The 17,524-nt window shown below is 37.9% G+C and overlaps 1 protein-coding gene and 1 pseudogene across 5 annotated transcripts in view; one reads left to right on the top strand and one right to left on the bottom strand.

The window, feature by feature from the left end:
• The window catches only part of FCHSD2 (FCH and double SH3 domains 2), a 318,379-nt gene that overhangs the window by 89,498 nt on the left and 211,357 nt on the right, over positions 1-17,524 (top strand). The window lies entirely within an intron of this gene.
• LOC112605746 lies at positions 6,116-6,858 on the bottom strand (annotated as a pseudogene). Its single transcript, XR_003115559.1, has one exon. The product of XR_003115559.1 is annotated as a peptidyl-prolyl cis-trans isomerase A pseudogene (transcript).

The raw sequence follows: 17,524 nt of genomic DNA, 5'->3' as shown, positions 1-17,524 counted from the left end.
CTGGTGTGAGATGGTATCTCATTGTGGTTTTGATTTGCATTTCTCTGATGGCCAGTGATGATGAGCATTTTTTCATGTGTCTGTTGGCTGTATGCATGTCTTCTTTTGAGAAATGTCTGTTCATATCCCTTGCCCACTTTTTGATGGGGTTGTTTTTTTTCTTGTAAATTTGTTTGAGTTCTTTGTAGGTTCTGGATATTAGCCCTTTGTCAGATGAGTAGATTGCAAAAATTATCTCCCATTGTGTAGGTTGCCTGTTCACTCTGATGGTAGTTTCTTTTGCTGTGCAGAAGCTCTTTATTTAATTAGATCCCATTTGTCAATTTTGGCTTTTGTTGCCATTGCTTTTGGTGTTTTAGGCATGAAGTCCTTGTGCATGCCTATGCCCTAAATGGTATTCCCTAGGTTTTCTTCTAGGGTTTTTATGGTTTTAGGTCTAACATTTAAGCCTCTAATCCATCTTGTATTAACTTTCGTATAAGGAGTAAGGAAAGGATCCAGTTTCAGCTTTCTACTTATGGCTAGCCAATTTTCCCAGCACCATTTATTAAATAGGGAATTCTTTCCCCATTTCTTGTTTTTCTCAGGTTTGTCAAAGATCAGATGGCTGTAGATGTGTGGTGTTATTTCTGAGAACTCTGTTCTGTTCCATTGGTCTATATCTCTGTTTTGGTACCAGTACAATGCTGTTTTGGTTACTGTAGCCTTGTAGTATAGTTTGAAGTCAGGTAGCGTGATGCCTCCAGCTTTGTTCTTTTGACTTAGGATTGTCTTGGCAATGCGGGCTCTTTTTTGGTTCCATATGAACTTTAAAGCAGTTTTTTCCAATTCTGTGAAGAAACTCATTGGTAGCTTGATGGAGATGGCATTGAATCTATAAATAACCTTGGGCAGTATGGCCATTTTCACGATAGTGATTCTTCCTATCCATGAGCATGGTGTGTTCTTCCATTTGTTTGTGTCCTCTTTTATTTCACGGAGCAGTGGTTTGTAGTTCTCCTTGAAGGAGGTCCTTTACATCCCTTGTAAGTTGGATTCCTAGGTATTTTATTCTCTTTGAAGTAATTGTGAATGGAAGTTCATTCATGATTTGGCTCTCTGTTTGTCTGTCACTGGTGTATAAGAATGCTTGTGATTTTTGCACATTAATTTTGTATCCTGAGACTTTGCTGAAGTTGCTTATCAGCTTAAGGAGATTTTGGGCTGAGATGATGGGGTTTTCTAAATATACAATCATGTCATCTGCAAACAGGGACAATTTGACTTCTTCTTTTCCTAACTGAATACCCTTGATTTCTTTCTCTTGCCTGATTGCCCTAGCCAAAACTTCCAACACTATGTTGAATAGGAGTGGTGAGAGAGGGCATCCCTGTCTTGTGCCAGTTTTCAAAGGGAATGCTTCCAGTTTTTTCCCATTCAGTATGATATTGGCTGTGGGTTTGTCATAAATAGCTCTTACGATTTTGAGATACGTTCCATCAATACTGAATTTATTGAGAGTTTTTAGCATGAAGGGCTGTTGAATTTTGTCAAAGGCTTTTTCTACATCTATTGAGATAATCATGTGGTTTTTGTCTTTGGTTCTGTTTATATGCTGGATTATGTTTATTGATTTGCGTATGTTGAACCAGCCTTGCATCCCAGGGATGAAGCTCGCTTGATCATGGTGGATAAGCTTTTTGATGTGCTGCTGGATTTGGTTTGCCAGTATTTTATTGAGGATTTTTGCATCGATGTTCATCAGGGATATTGGTCTAAAATTCTTTTTTTGTTGTGTCTCTGCCAGGCTTTGGTATCAGGATGATGTTGGCCTCATAAAATGAGTTAGGGAGGATTCCCTCTCTTTCTATTGATTGGAATAGTTTCAGAAGGAATGGTACCAGCTCCTCCTTGTACCTCTGGTAGAATTCAGCTGTGAATCCATCTGGTCCTGGACTTTTTTTGGTTGGTAGGCTATTATTGCCTCAATTTTAGAGCCTGCTATTGGTCTATTCAGGGATTCAGCTTCTTCCTGGTTTAGTTTTGGGAGAGTGTAAGTGTCCAGGAAATTATCCATTTCTTCTAGATTTTCTAGTTTATTTGCGTAGAGGTGTTTATAGTATTCTCTGATGGTAGTTTGTATTTCTGTGGGGTCGGTGGTGATATCCCCTTTATCATTTTTTATTGCGTCTATTTGATTCTTCTCTCTTTTCTTCTTTATTAGTCTTGCTAGCGGTCTGTCAATTTTGTTGATCTTTTCAAAAAACCAACTCCTGGATTCATTGATTTTTGGGGGGTTATTTTTGTGTCTCTATCTCCTTCAGTTCTGCTCTGATCTTAGTTATTTCTTGCCTTCTGCTAGCTTTTGAATGTGTTTGCTCTTGATTCTCTAGTTCTTTTAATTGTGATGTTAGAGTGTCGATTTTAGATCTTTCTAGCTTTCTCTTGTGGGCATTTAGTGCTACAAATTTCCCTCTACACACTGCTTTAAATGTGTCCCAGAGATTCTGGTATGTTGTATCTTTGTCCTCATTGGTTTCAAAGAACATCTTTATTTCTGCCTTCATTTCATTATGTACCCAGTAGTCATTCAGGAGCAGGTTGTTCAGTTTCCATGTAGTTGAGGGGTTTTGATTGAGTTTCTTAGTCCTGAGTTCTAGTTTGATTGCACTGTGATCTAAGAGACAGTTTGTTATAATTTCTGTTCTTGTACATTTGCTGAGGAGTGCTTTACTTCCAATTATGTGGTCAATTTTGGAATAAGTGTGATGTGGTGCTGAGAAGAATGTATATTCTGTTGATTTGGGGCGGAGAGTTCTATAGATGTCTATTAGGTCCCCTTGGTGCAGAGATGAGTTCAATTCCTGGATATCCTTGTTAAGTTTCTGTCTCGTTGATCTGTCTGATGTTGACAGTGGGGTGTTGAAGTCTCCTATTATTATTGTATGGGAGTCTAAGTATCTTTGTAAGTCTCTAAGGACTTGCTTTATGAATCTGGGTGCTCCTGTATTGGGTGCATATATATTTAGGATAGTTAGCTCTTCCTGTTGAATTGATCCCTTTACCAGTATGTAATGGCCTCCTTTGCCTCTTTTGATCTTTGATGGTTTAAAGTCTGTTTTATCAGAGACTAGGATTGCAACCCCTGCTTTTTTTTGTTCTCCATTTGCTTGGTAGATCTTCCTCCATCCCTTTATTTTGAGCCTATGTCTGTCTCTGCATGTGAGATGGGTCTCCTGAATACAGCAGACTGATGGGTCTTGACTCTTTATCCAGTTTGCCAGTCTGTGTCTTTTAATTGGAGCATTTAGTCCATTTACATTTAAGGTTAATGTTGTTATGTGTGAACTTGATCCTGCCATTATGATATTAACTGGTTATTTTGCTCGTTAGTTGATGCAGTTTCTTCCTAGCCTCGATGGTCTTTACATTTTGGCATGTTTTTGCAATGGCTGGTACCGGTTGTTCCTTTCCATGTTTAGTGCTTCCTTCAGGGTCTCTTGTAAGGCAGGCCTGGTGGTGACAAAATCTCTAAGCGTTTGCTTATCTGTAAAGGATTTTATTTCTCCTTCACTTATGAAGCTTAGTTTGGCTGGATATGAAATGCTGGGTTGAAAATTCTTTTCTTCAAGAATGTTGAATATTGGCCCCCACTCTCTTCTGGCTTGTCGAGTTTCTGCCAAGAGATCTGCTGTTAGTCTGATGGGCTTCCCTTTGTGGGTAACCCGACCTTTCTCTCTGGCTGCCCTTAACATTTTTTCCTTCATTTCAACTTTGGTGAATCTGACAATTATGTGTCTTGGAGTTGCTCTTCTCGAGGAGTATCTTTGTGGCGTTCTCTGTATTTCCTGGATTTCAATGTTGGCCTGCCCTACTAGGTTGGGGAAGTTCTCCTGGATGATATCCTGAAGAGTGTTTTCCAACTTGGTTCCATTTTCCCCCTCACTTTCAGGCACCCCAATCAGACGTAGATTTGGTCTTTTTATATAACCCCATACTTCCTGCAGGCTTTATTCATTTCTTTTTCTTCTTTTTTCTTTTGGTTTCTCTTCTCGCTTCATTTCATTCATTTGATCCTCAATCGCTGATACTCTTTATTCCAGTCGATCAAGTCGGTTACTAAAGCTTGTGCATTTGTCACGTATTTCTCGTGTCATGGTTTTCATCTCTGTCATTTCGTTTATGACCTTCTCTGCATTAATTACTCTAGCTATCAATTCTTCCACTTTTTTCAAGATTTTTAGTTTCTTTGCGCTGGGTACGTAATTCCTCCTTTAGCTCTGAGAAGTTTGATGGACTGAAGCCTTCTTCTCTCAACTCGTCAAAGTCATTCTCCGTCCAGCTTTGATCTGTTGCTGGCGATGAGCTGCGCTCCTTTGCAGGGGGAGATGTGCTCTTATTTTTTGAATTTCCAGCTTTCTGCCCCGCTTTTTCCGCATCTTTGTGGTTTTATTTGCCTCTGGTCTTTGATGAAGGTGACATACTGATGGGGGTTTGGTGTAGGTGTCCTTCCTGTTTGATAGTTTTCCTTCTAACAGTCAGGACCCTCAGCTGTAGGTCTGTTGGAGATTGCTTGAGGTCCACTCCAGACCCTGTTTGCCTGGGTATCAGCAGCAGAGGCTGCAGAAGATAGAATATTGCTCAACAGCGAGTGTACCTGATTCTTACTGTGGAAGCTTCCTCTCAGGGCTGTAGTCCACCCTGTGAGGTGTGGGGTGTCAGACTGCCCCTGGTGGGGAATGTCTCCCAGTTAGGCTACTCAGTGGTCAGGGACCCACTTGAGCAGGCAGTCTGTCTGTTCTCAGATCTCAACCTCCGTGTTGGGAGATCCACTGCTCTCTTCAAAGCTGTCAGACAGAGTCGTTTGCATGTGCAGAGGTTTCTGCTGCTTTTTGTTGTTGTTGTTGTTTAGCTGTGCCCTGTCCCCAGAGGTGGAGTCTACAGAGACAGGCAGGTTTCCTTGAGCTGCTGTAAGCTCCACCCAGTTGGAGCTTCCCAGCGGCTTTGTTTCCCTACTTAAGCCTCAGGAATGGCGGGCGCCCCTCCCCCAGCATTGCTACTGCCTTGCGATTAGATCGCAGACTGCTGTGCTAGCAATGAGGGAGGCTCCTTGGGCGTGGGACCCTCCCGGCCAGGTGTGGGATATAATCTCCTGGTGTGCCTGTTTGCTTAAAGCCCAGTATTGGGGTGGGAGTTACCCGATTTTCCAGGTGTTGTGTGTCTCCGTTCCCTTGGCTAGGAAAAGGGATTCCCTTCCCCCTTGCGCTTCCCAGGTGAGGCGATGCCTCGCCCTGCTTCAGCTCTTGCTGGTCGGGCTGCAGCAGCTGACCAGCACCGATTTTCTGGCACTCCCTAGTGAGATGAACCCAGTACCTCAGTTGAAAATGCAGAAATCACCGGTCTTCTGTGTTGCTCGCGCTGGGAGTTGGAGACTGGAGCTGTTCCTATTTGGCCATCTTGCTCCGCCCCCTAAAACCTCTTTTTATAAACTACCCAGTCTTGAGTATGTATTTATTAGCAGCATGAGAACATACTAATACAACGGCTCACCGCGGCTTCAATCTCTTGGGCTCAAGCAGTCCTCCCACTTCAGCCTCTCCAGTAACTGAGATTACAGGCACTTGCCACCACGCCCACATATCTGTGGTCCTAGCTACTCTAGAGGTTGAGGTGGGGGGATCACTTAAGACCCGGAGGGCAAGGCTGCAGTGAGCCATGATTGTGCCACTGCACTTCAGCCTGGGTGACAAAGCCAAGACTCTGTCTGAAAAAAAAAACATATATATATATGTAGCCAAGAAAAGATCCTTTCTCTCTCTCCTCCCTCTGTTTATTTCCCCTGCCTCTGTCCCTGCCTTCCCTCCTGTAGTTGGAATACTCGTTATGTGCCTGGGATTCTTGAGGGTTTTCCAGATTTAGTGCTTCTTCCCCTATCTGGATCAGGCTACACTTTGATTCTTTTTAAATCCAAAATAGACAGGAATTTTAGGATACCAAGAGACAGAGACTACATTGAGGGGTTTACATGCCCATCATTTGCTATCAAAGGAAATACCTAAATGGTATTTAAATTTCTTTTTGTTTTTTTTTCTAGCCCCCTGTCTGCATGTTGGAATGTTTAATCATTTTTTTTTGTTGTTACTTAGTTTTTATTTCATAATCATAAACTTAACTCTGCAATCCATCTAGGCATGGGAGAGAACAAGGAACACATGGAACCCAAAGGGAACTGCAGCGAGAGCACAAGGATTCTAGGATACTGTGAGCAAATGGGGTGGAGGGGTGCTCTCCTGAGCTACAGAAGGAATGGTCTGGTGGTTAAGATAAAACACAAGTCAAACTTATTCGAGTTGTCCACAGTCAGCAATGGTGATCTTCTTGCTGGTCTTGCCATTCCTGGACCCAAAGTGCTCCATGGCCTCCACAATATTCATGCCTTCTTTCACTTTGCGAAAGACCACATGCTTGCCATCCAACCACTCAGTCTTGGCAGTGCAGATGAAAAACTGGGAACCATTTGTGTTGGGTCCAGCATTTGCCATGGACAAGATGCCAGGACCTGTATGCTTTAGGATGAAGTTCTCATCTTCAAATTTCTCCCTATAGATGGACTTGTCACCAGTGCCATTATGGCGTGTGAAGTCACCACCCTGACACATAAACCCTGGAATAATTCTGTGAAAGCAGGAACCCTTATAACCAAATTCTTTCTCTCCAGTGCTCAGAGCACGAAAATTTTCTGCTGTCTTTGGAACCTTGTCTGCAAACAGCTCGAAGGAGACGCGGCCCAAGGGCTTGCCGTCGACGGCAATGTCGAAGAACACGGTAGGGTTGACCATGGCTAGTAGTACAGGACTTTCCTCGGCGGCAGCGTCTGCAAAGCGGAATGTTTAATCATTTTAAGGGTCTGGGCAGTGCTGTCTTTGCTTACTGAATGACTGGGGAAGGAAAATAGAGAAGTAATCCCAGTGGGTTATGTTCAACCATCTAGAGCAGAGATTGGCAAACTTTTTTTTTTTTTTTTTTTTTTTTGCAAAGGACCAGATAGTATTTTATGCTTTGAGGGCCATATGGTCTCTGTCAAATTTACCAGCATTGCTGTTGTAGAGTGAAAGCAGCCATAGACAATTGGCAAACAAATGGATGTGACTGTGTTCCAGTCAAACTTTATTTAGTGAAACAGACGGCAGGCTAGAATTTGCCAGCCTATGCACTCAAACTATCTGTTGTGAGGACTCTTCCCCGCTCTTCCCTTAAACTTTATAGATGGACATTTTTGTAAAATACAATAAAAGTGAATTATTGGATGAATAAAAACATACATGGTTAAATTTTTAGATTACAGCCAACAAATTACATTTCAACATATAATCATGTATGTATGACATAGGGAGAAAGAAAACAATTAGAAGAACTATAAATGTTGTTACTTGAAGGTATCTTCTATCCTATTAATATAGAGAATTGCTGCTATAGCCATAACTTTTTTGTCATTCTGTAATACTAACTAAACACAAAGTCGAGCAAAATTGCAGCTCTCCATTTATTAAATGGCTATACTGTAAACAAACATTGTATATATGGATATTTAACAATTTTAATATGACATAAATTTGCGTTTTGCTATCACTTTGTCTAATCTAGGTTGGATTGATGACAGTACTACTCACAAGAGATAACGTATTTGTATACTGCTCCTATATTTTGTTTTAACAACACTCAGATTAGAGAAACCAGATTTAAAAATATGTTGCTGTGAACTGAAGACATTTAGATTTAAAAGAAATTTTAGCAAGCTCAGGATATTCATGTCTAACTTTTTTCCAAGGTGAAGCAAGTGATTTTTTTCAGAATTCATTTTCTATCTTTCATTAGTAGTCAATTCCAATAATTTATCCTGTGGAATTATAGTTAAATTTAAATTATCTCTCAATGAATAGGTTGTAGATCCACAAATTTCTTTTATATGAATCTTCTTTTGATGGAAAAAAATTAAAAATGTTTTGATCAAATTTGTAAGGTTAGTGATAATTTTTCAACAAATGTACAATACCTGATTATACCTACTTCGTTGAAAATTATGGGGGAAAAAAAAAAGAAAAAGGCTGGGTGTGGTGGCTCACGCCTGTAATCCCAGCACTTTGGGAGATGGAGGCGGGCGGATCACTTGAGGCCAGGAGTTCGAGACTAGTCTGGCCAACATGGTGAAATCGCAACTTACTAAAAATATAAAAATTAGCCAGGTGTGGTGGTGGGCATCTGTAATCCCAGCTACTTGGGAGGCTGAGGCAGGAGAATCACTTGAACCTAGGAGGTGGAGGTTGCAGTGAGCTGACAGCATGCCACTGCTCTCCAGTCTAGGTGGCAGAGTGAGACTCCATCTCAATAAAAAAAAGAAAATTATGGAATATGTCCTAAATATCTGTAGAAACTCTGATCTTTTCATGCTGTTAGTATCTTTTTTTTTTTTTTTTTTTTTGCCCTTTGATCTTATTGGTCATTGAGAAATACTTGTATGGCTTTCTTACAAGCAGGTATGAGGATTATTAAAAATACCGAATATATAAGACAAATAAATCCGACTGTCCAATTCACATCTTTAAAATATTAGGACCAAACTTTTTTATCTTTCAGAAACACAAAGAATTCGTTTCGTTGTTCATTTTCAACTGTGTTTCTCCTTGACAACCATGGAACTTCAGTTTGTAGTAACAGTAGTGTACAATTAGTTTCGTATCCTCTCTCAGTGAAGAGAATACACTCTAATACATTGCATTAGCCTTTAAGTAATTCACAATTACACTATTAATTGTCACTAAACGTACTGTTTAGACAGGTGTTTTTAAAAAAAAAAACATTATACCAGGAGTTTCCCAATGAAGGAAACAATGCATTGATTTACACTCTGAAGTAAACGACTTAATCTGGATAACTGCTCCAGAATACTTTTTTGTAATTACAATTGCACCATCAGAATATACTGTTACATAAAATTTAAACTCCAAATCATGTTTATTGACTTATAATTTTTCATTTGTACAGATTTGTATAGTTTGGAAGTCATTATGTTTGACAGTGAAGCGGAAAAATAATTCTTCCTTCACAGCACCATCATGTTCAGATCACACATATACCAAGGAAATGCCATACTCTCTTTACATTTATTAAGTTTCAATTAAAAACACGTCACTAAATTTCTTTGTTCTATGAATTGGTCTTCCATGTCATTAACCAGTTCCTGAATTCATCAAACTATGGTGTCATTGGAAATTGGTTCTTTGTTGCAGATTCACTGAATATTTCCAAGCAAACATCTTTGGTGGAATTTTTCCCTAATGTATGTGTGTGTGTGTGTGTGTGTGTGTGTGTGTGTTTATATACTGTATTAGCATCCTGAAGAGCTATTGTATAAAAAAGCCTGAAAACACTAATGCTTATGTGAAATAACAAACATTTGCTTCTGTTGGCTTTGCAATTCACTACTTTGTATTTCAAATTATTTTTTTGTTTTGAACGTCTATATGTTTTTTGCATAAATGCTACTTGGGTTTTGTTGGTTTTATAGTTTCATAGCCAGTACATCTCTGCAAATAACCCATAGTGGTTTTAAACTTTGCTGCCAATCATACTTTTGTGTAAAATAGTATAAAGTCATTGGTCTTTAGTTATTTGAAATTACTTTCATTGTTGTTTGGTTTACTACCTCTGCCTCATTTAGAGACGTTTTATCTTTTTTTGCCAAAGAAAGCCCATTAAGCTTTTTCTGATTGTAAATTAGGTGTAAAAATACCTATTTACTTTCTTAATGTAGCTAAAAATGTTGAATTATAAATTATAGGCTGATTAAAATTTAAATGATGACACAATGACAGATTATGAAAATATGCTTACATTTTCTCAGATTTAAATTTTTTATTTTTTTATTTTTTAGAGCTGGAGTCTTACTCTGTCACCCAGTCTGAAGTGCAGTAGTACAGTCTTGGCTCACTGCAGCCTCAATCCCCTGGGCTCAAGTGATTTTCCCTCCTCAGCATGCAACACCACTGGCGGCACCATGTGTGACACCATGTCCCGCTAATTTTTAAATTTTTGTAGAGACAAAATCTCGCTTTGTTGCCCAGGCTGGTCTTAAACTCTTGGATTCAAGTGATCCTCCCACTGTGGCCTCCCAAAATGTTGGGATTACAGGCATGAGCCACTGTGCCCACCAAGATTTTTAAAATATTTCTATTTTAGCTGACAAACTAACTGATGTCAAATTGCTTAAAACTATCTAATTGCTTACTCTCAATTTCTGTACTTGCCTGTTATGTATCAGTAACAATCAGTTGGAGGACCTTTGTTCTAATCTAGAGACTAATAGAAGGCCATTGTAGCAAGAAGGGGTGTTCTGACTCTTATGTTACTTTTCTTAGAGTAGATATTCTGGGCCTTTGGTAAAACCCAATTATAGTTTTCATTTGCTGTATTTGAGATTCAGTGGGACAATTTTTTCCTCATATTTGCGAATGGAGACGTAATGATCAACAAATATAAAGGGACTTTAAGCAGGCAATTTGCAGATGTACCCATTATCTCCCCATGTGGATATGGAAAGGCTTGTTTAAGGACAGCAGCCTTAGTTTATGTCTTATTTGTTCACTGATACTGAAAAACCATTATGGGGGCCTGGGTTCCTATGTCTATTTTATGATTACTCCAATGTTCTCCCACAAAAGGAATTATTTAAGAGCCTTATATATTCAGCAGCTATAGTTCAAATCCATTGTAATAAAGGTGACCCATCCCATATATGTTTATAGTAATCTTTCTATATGGTTTATAAATGTACATATATGTCTGCATACATCTCTATATCAATCTAAATATATCTTTTTCACTTATTTCTACATATCATTGAATTGCTTAATGACTTTTTATGGAACCTTGGAGCTAGAAGTGGAGTGAAGGTCATATGGTCCAGCCCTCTTTTTAATATAGAGGCTGGCAAACTAGGGCTGTCTTGCCTGACACTTGTTTTTGTAAGTAAAGTTTTGTTGGACCACGGCCATACCTGTTTGTTTACATATTGTCTATGGCTGCCTTCTCACTATAATAGTATATTAGGGTAGTTACCATGGAGATCTTATGGCCTGCAAAGCCAAAAATATTTACTCTCTGGCCTTTTACAGAAAAGTTTACTGACTTCTTATATAGAGAGGCCTGGCAACTTCTACCTGAATTCATTCAGTGACAGTATTTCACTGTCTCTCAAAGCATTCAGCTTATAGTTAGTTTCTATTTATCTTGAGCAAAACTTTTTTAAGAAACCTTCCTTGCATAAATGATAGTCTTTTAGGAATTTGAAGACAACTTTTATACTTCTTATCTCTTTCTAGTAGTCTACATCCCGTTCCCAGTCTTTCCAATCCTAAAAATTTGTAGTTTATTCAGTTCACACTTGAATGTCCTATGAAACTCAGTTTTAAACCTAAAGGTTTAAATTTACCTATCTTGTTTCCTGTCATTATTCTTCAGACATTGGTACAGAAATCAGAACCCAATTTAATATTGTTGTGGGTATGAGACAGTTTCTTTCATGTTGTAATTTTTTCCTTAAAATTTTACTATGTACTTCATATATACTGGGCACTCAACTGTATTATTATTACTTTAAATATGTGCTAAGTTGCATTATCTTTTAGACAGTGTTATCACATTAATGGTTCTTAACGAGCTCAAGCTCAAAAACCACTAAGTCTTTTTACATATCTTGCTATTAAATCAGATCTTCACTATCTTATGCTGAACCCATGGCAGGACTTTTACTTCTTTGAGATTCTGTTGTATTAGGTTTATTCCATTGTGTCAGTATGTTGAGAAGTTTTAGCATCTTGATTCTGTTATTTAAATATTTACTGTTCTTAGCTCTTTGTCATGTGAGAATTTGATAGCAATGAGTTACTCAATCAACATCTTGCTATGTTTGTGTGGTCATTATTGAATCCAAGTGAAATTGTTCTGGGAATTTTTCTTAGAGTTTATGGTAGATTGAATTATTGCTCAGCAAATACTCATTTCCCACCCTTTCTCTTGAGGTGAAGTATACATACATCCCTGTCTTACTGACTTTAGACTTGGTCATATGGCTTGCTTGGACTAGTAGAATGGAGATGGAATTAACTGTAAAGCCATTTCTAAAATGAGGCTTTAAGAGGCATGGCAAGTTATTTCCAGCTGTTTTGTACTTCTGGCACTTACTGTAAGAAGAACTTGACCCAGGTAACTATTTCAGATGGGGTCCCAGAATAAAAGATATGTGAGGGAGACCTGAACTTGACCTGCAACATGAAGCAGAGATGCTCTAGCCAACCTGCAGATTCATGAGCAGAAGTTAGCATTTATTGTTTTAATCCATTTGCATTTTTTGAATTGTTACAGAGCATTGATTCAGCAATAGCTAGCCCATACACAGCTAACCAAGCCATTCTGTTTTGCAGGAATTATCTCTGAAATGCCTAGTACCCATAAATAACAAGTTAAGCCAGTACTAGACTATCATGAACCTTGGCTTAAGGGAGATCAGAGGTAACTTTTGGGTCCCATATGTGTGTCAGTACATGGCATGAGCTGAGGGATCCTGCTGAAGAAAGGAACTACAATTGGCTAAACAGGATATACAGAAATACCCTGCTGCTCTAGCTATGCCTCAAAGGCTTTGGGTCAGGTTTTTACTTTTTGCAGTTTGAATTGCTACCATTGTCAAGTTTCTCTGTTACTTTCTGTTCTGTTTTCTTGTTCCTCCTTTTTTTTTGTTTTTTGTTTTTTTTATCTTCCTACCTTTTTAGAAATAACTCATGTTTTCACAGACAGTATGTACTACATAAAGAAATAACATAGAATAAGACCATTAGCATTCTAATTCTGGCTCCACCATTTGTTAACATAATCACCCTACATAAATTACTTAAGCCATTTCCCCTTCTACATAGTGGGGTTAATAAGTAACTCACGGTTGTTGCTAAGCTTAAATGAGACAACAAAGTCATTAGCTCACCATCATTTGTATATACAGTCATTAGCAAATATTTACTGAGTAAATTCTGAGGGATACAGTGCTTTGCACGTTATAAAAAAGTCAATACATTTTATAGCATTTTGATAGTCCTAGACCTAGAAAGTACTTGTTGGGGTCACATTGATGCCAAATGAAAGGAAAAGAGAAGGGGGTTCTAATGCCATTTCTGGAAGAAAGAGCATAAATATTTGCCGTCAGAAATCATGGAACAGTTTTTAGATGTTTTTTATGTTATTTGATAGGTTAATACTTTGTTTCAGGATTTTTTTTTGCATTATCCTTGGCAGTGGCTAGGTACTGTCAATGACCAGTATTTTTTGTTCTATCTGGGGATGTGAATCCAAAACAAAGGATAGAATTGCTTGTGCTCTGTTTTTCTCTCAGTTAATTTTCTCAAAATATAATCCCAAGTACAAATCATGCCATTGAGTATTATGGAGGATCATATTCTTTTCTTATAACCTTGAATAAGATGCAGTAAAAACAATGAAGCTGACCACTTTTGTTCCCTATAATTTAGGTATGTAGCTTCTACCAGATATTTTGACATCCTGTTTCATAAGAATCTTTTTCTTTAATTAAAACAAAAATGGTGGTTTTAACAATTCAAATAATATGGGTGGTACATGAAATAAAATTAATTGCCTTGTTTTATTTTTTTTTTAATTTACCCTCATTGTTGGTGTAAATCTTTTCCTTTTATGAGTACTCATTTAATAAGTAGTTTTTCCTTTATAAAAAAGTAGAATTATATTCACATTTATTCTGCATCTTGTCTTTTAATAGTATTTTTATCATTGATAAAAGTATCATTGATATTTTTCCCAAAGTAAATACAGAAAAACCTCATTTTATTGACAGCATCATAGTTCATATTGTGAATATAAATTGTTTAACATCCACATATTTTGATCTACATCCTATTGATTTAAGTTGTTTAAAACAATACTGTGACTGGGCATGTGGTAGCTTATGATTGTAATCTCAAGACTTTGGGAGGCAGAGTTCAAGACCAGCCTGGGCAACATGGTGAAATCCCCGTCTTAATCAATCAGTCAATAAACAAACAAATATACATACTACAATAAACGTACTTATTTATCTTGTTATACTTGTGCTTTTATTTTAGCAATTCTGAAAATGGCTTCGTTGTAAGCGAAGTCTATCTGTATTTAAAAATTTAATAGTTATTAGTAGGTAAAAACATTTTTAAAAACTTGATTACTAATGGATAAAAATTTAAAATGCTATACCAATTTATATTTCTACTAATAATTTATAGTAATGTGGTGAATCCTATCTTACCAGGAGTGGATACGGCGAGTCATTAAATTTTTGCCAACCTGGGCCAAAAATGATATCTAATTTTGTTTCCTTTCTGTGAAAATTGATATTCAGGTATATTCCAATGTTTGTAGCAATTTACAATATATTTTTGCTGTATTGGCCATTCATATCTTTTTTATTATTAATTGTTTTCTTTTTAAAATCAATTCATAAGGCTTTTCAAAAATTCTTGTAGAGGCTGGAGATGGTGGCTTACACCTGTAATCCCAGTACTTTGGGAGGCCAAGGTGAGAGAATTGCTTTAGCACAGGAATTCAATTATAGCCTGGGCAAGATGGCGAGACCCCTGTCTTTACAAAAAATTAAAAAATCAGCATGGCATGGTGGTGTGTGTCTTTAGACCCAGCTACTTCAGAGGCTGAGGCAACAGTATCCCTTGAGTCGAGTAATTCAAAGTGGCATTGAGCTATGATCCTGCCACTGCACTTCAGCCTGGGTGACAAAGTGAGACCCTGTTCTAAAAAAAAAAAAATTACTGAAATTATTGTAGAAATATAAGCAAGAGTTTTTTTTTTTTTTTTTTTTTTTTGAGATGGAGTCTTGCTCTGTGGCCCAGGCTGGAGTTCAGTGGCGCGATCTCGGCTCGCTGCAACCTCCACCTCCCAGGTGGAAGCGATTCTTTTGCCTCAGCCTGCTGAGTAGCTGGGATTACAGGCACATGCCACCACGCCTGGCTAATTTTTTATATTTTTAGTAGAGACGGGCTTTCACCGTGTTAGCCAGGATGGTCTCAATCTCCTGACCTCATGATCCGCCTGCCTCGACCTCCCAAGGTACTGGGATTACAGGTGTGAGCCACCGTGCCCAGCCCCATCCTTAGTGTTAGATGATTTTTATATAACATGCTAGAATGTTAAATGGATTATTTTTGCATGTACTATGTGCATTGTTTTCTATATAATATTTACCCAGCATTTGCCTAATTTTAACGCTGTATCTAGCACATGTATTCTTAATCTTTTAAGGACAGAGTTTGAATTCTGTTATTGTAGATTAATAGAATTAAGATTTACGAGTGCCTTTTTTAAGGGACTGGGGTCTCACTCTGTCACCCAGGCTGGAGTGCAGTGGCATGATCATAGCTCGCTGCAGCCTCAAACTCCTGGGCACAAGTGATCTCACTTCAGCCTGCTGAGTAGCTAGGACTATAGGTGTGTGCCACCATGCCCGTCTAATTTTTAAATTTTGTGTAGAGATAGAGGGTCTCATTGTGTTGCCCAGGTTGGTCTCGAACTCCTGGGCTCAAGCGATACTCCTACCTTGGCTTCCCAAAGTGTTGGGATTATAGGTATAAGACACCACACCCAGCCTTTGACTTTGGAAATATTTGTAAGTTTTTTTTAGTTGATGAATTCAGCATTAATAAGTGAGGCAATAATCGTAGAATTTTACAGTTCAGTTTAAGAGTAAAATGAATCTATTAAAATGGTCTCTTTGTTTGATTTACACAAAGGTAATACATAGGATAGTGGCAGGCCTTGGATGTATCAGTGGTAACACATTTGGAATCCGTTATAAATACAGGATCTCACTGGTACATGTTCTGTGTTCATTAGGATAGGCTAATTGCTTTAACCAACAACTCCCAAGTCACCGAGGCTTATAAAAAGAAATTTATTTCTCACTCATCTAATACTTTGTTGCCAAAATTGGTGAATGGCCTTCCAAGTGATGATTCAATGATCCAGGCTCCTTTAATCTTGAGGTTCCTAGATCCTTTAGTCCAGGATCCTTTAATCTTGAGGTTTCTAGATCCTTTAGGGCCTCAAGTCCTCGACTGGATCCTCTACATTTAGCTAGCAGAGGGGAAGAAGAAAAAAAGATGGTACCTGGGAGGTTATGGTGGATCAGAACTGAATGTCACACATATCACATCTCTTAATATTCCCTTGGCCAAAACTCAGTCACATAGTCACATCTAATTTTAAAGGAGGCTGGAAAATTTCATGTATGTATATACCTTGAAAAAGAGGAGAATGGGGATACCAGTAAAGCTAGCTATCTCTGACATATATTTAAAGTACAGAAATGGGTTTTTAAATCTGAAAATATTTTATCTATACTGTGTACATTGGGTCAATTTTTAAAGACAACAAAGTTGTATGTAATTTAACTTATTAATTCCTTTAATTACACAAATGGTTGGTGGATCTGCTTACCAAAATGGAAAAGAACAATTAAGCAAATAGAAAATTTAAATTATACATTACTTGACAGGTTGCCCAGAAAAGTGGATAGGATGATAAATGCTTGCTTATGGAAACTGATAATATGTATCTTCACTACTTGACCAGGGCTTTTAGTGATTTAATCTGTGATGAAGAGAAGTAAAGATTCCTTCATGATAAAATCTCTCAACAGACTGGGCATAGAAAGAACATACCTCAGCATAGTAAAGGCTATATATGACAGATGCACAACTAACATCATACTGAATGGGGAAAAGTTGAAAGCCTTTCTGTTAAGAAGTGGAATAAGACAAGGATGCCCACTTTCACCAATCCTATTCAGCATTGTGGCGGAAGTTCTAGCCAGAGCATCAGGCAAGAGAAAGAAATTCAAGGCATCTAAATAGGAAAAGAGAAAGTCAAATTGTTCTTCTTTGCAGATGACGTGACCTCATACATAGAAAAACCTAAAAATTCCAACAAAAAACTCTTAGAACTGAAAAATGAATTCAGTAGAATTGCAGGATACAAAATCAACATACAAAAATCAGTAGCATTTCTATACACCAATAATGAACTAGGAGAAAAAGAAATCAAGAAAGCCTCAAATTTATAATAGCTAGGAAAAAAGTAAAATTCCTAGAAATACATTTAACCAAGGAGATGAAAGACCTACATACAACAAAAAAAACCGCAACACACTGATGAAAAAAATTAAAGACAACACACAAAATGGAAACGTATCTCATGCTTATGGATTGGAAGAATGAACATTGTTAACATGACTCTTCTACCCAAAGCAATCGACAGATTCAGTGCAGTCTCTTATCAAGATACTAGTGACATTCTTCACAGAAATAGAAAAAAAAATTCTAAAAATTGTATGGAACCACAGAAGACCTCAAATAGCCAAAGCAGTCCTGAGCAAAAAGAACAAAGCTGGAATCATCACAGTACCTGACTTCAAAATATA

This window comes from Theropithecus gelada, chromosome 14, assembly GCF_003255815.1.
Source record: "Theropithecus gelada isolate Dixy chromosome 14, Tgel_1.0, whole genome shotgun sequence".
Classification (NCBI taxonomy): domain Eukaryota; kingdom Metazoa; phylum Chordata; class Mammalia; order Primates; family Cercopithecidae; genus Theropithecus; species Theropithecus gelada.
This window is presented reverse-complemented; position numbering and strand designations above follow the sequence as displayed.